The following is a 353-nucleotide window of genomic DNA, read 5'->3' as shown; positions in this document are numbered from 1 at the left end:
TGAACGACTGGCAGCAAACAAACGGGGGCCTAGGGGGGCCGGTTTGCTAGAGGCAGAGAGCACCGGCAGTATCAAATTCAGTTTCTTTCCTTAAATTTGGATTCTACGTCCCTAAGCAAGGTGCATATTGTTAAAGCAAAGGAGGACGGCAAGAAAACACAGGTACTGGTGACGTGACGCTCATTTTTTGAGTCATGCCTTCTTCCTGCGGTGGTATTTCTCATCCCCCGGCCCCCGCCCCCGCCACCTTTCTTTTCTCCCTGACCTTTCTCTTCACTCTTCACGCTTCCTCAGTCTACAGAGTTCCTCAGCCACTTGTCTATGAGCCACGAAAACTCTCCCCAAAGGTGTAG

This window comes from Oryx dammah, unplaced genomic scaffold (genome assembly GCF_014754425.2).
Source record: "Oryx dammah isolate SB20612 unplaced genomic scaffold, SCBI_Odam_1.1 HiC_scaffold_16, whole genome shotgun sequence".
NCBI classification, from domain to species: domain Eukaryota; kingdom Metazoa; phylum Chordata; class Mammalia; order Artiodactyla; family Bovidae; genus Oryx; species Oryx dammah.
This window is presented reverse-complemented; position numbering follows the sequence as displayed.